Below are 833 nucleotides of genomic sequence, written 5' to 3'. Positions count from 1 at the left end.
CCAGCAGGTGTCCGAGTATCCTTACAAGAGCTCCCCTACAATGGGGCTCAGCACTGCCCCCTTGAGGGGTTTCCCACAGCCAAGTATGTGTCTGAAAAGAGACTAGGACAGGCTACAACATTCTCAGAAAGGCTTTGATCTGATTATGTAGAGAATTATACAGCAACAAGCAGGGACGTTGTCATCTGTTTGGGTTAACCACAATTTGTTAATAATCTGTCTTGCTTTTTCAGGGAGAACTTCTTAGACTTATGCCTCCCAAGCCCAACCCAATCCCTCTTGAATGTCTTTCGTCACTGATTACAGCACTGAGCTCCTAAACCTCAGAACTCTGCTGTGGGAAGCCACGTGGCAGCCCCCACACCCCTTCCTCAGAGGAGGACAAGCCTCCTCTAGTGCCACAGTGAGAACCCCTCTACACACACGCTTCCAGTTTAGCATGATGGGTGATGACAGCAGAGGGGGCAGGGGAGGGAAGAGAGAGGAGACAGACCCTCTCTGAATGCAGTTTTCCAAAAAGAATTACATTTTACTAAAATCAATCCTTTAGAAAAAGCTAGTTTCTATATTTTTCTTTTCTCTGGCTGTCCCAAGATCCCAGCCATCTTTCACCAGCCCAAGAGCACTGGGCAGCATATTTCTCTGCCAGATCACAGCCAGTGTACACTGACTTTTCCAGGAAAAAGGAGCACTTGTCTATAGAGACGCGTGCTCCGCGCAGGAAAGGGAGCAAGTCACACTCCAGAGGCCAGCTCTGAGTTTGCGATCACACCTTGAGGCCAAGAAGGTCTCAGGCTGTATTTTCACAACCATAGAATTATAGCTGTCTGGGG

The sequence above is a fragment of the Oryctolagus cuniculus genome, chromosome 10, assembly GCF_051225735.1.
Source record: "Oryctolagus cuniculus isolate XC-2025 breed Fujian yellow rabbit chromosome 10, ASM5122573v1, whole genome shotgun sequence".
NCBI lineage: Eukaryota > Metazoa > Chordata > Mammalia > Lagomorpha > Leporidae > Oryctolagus > Oryctolagus cuniculus.
This window is presented reverse-complemented; position numbering follows the sequence as displayed.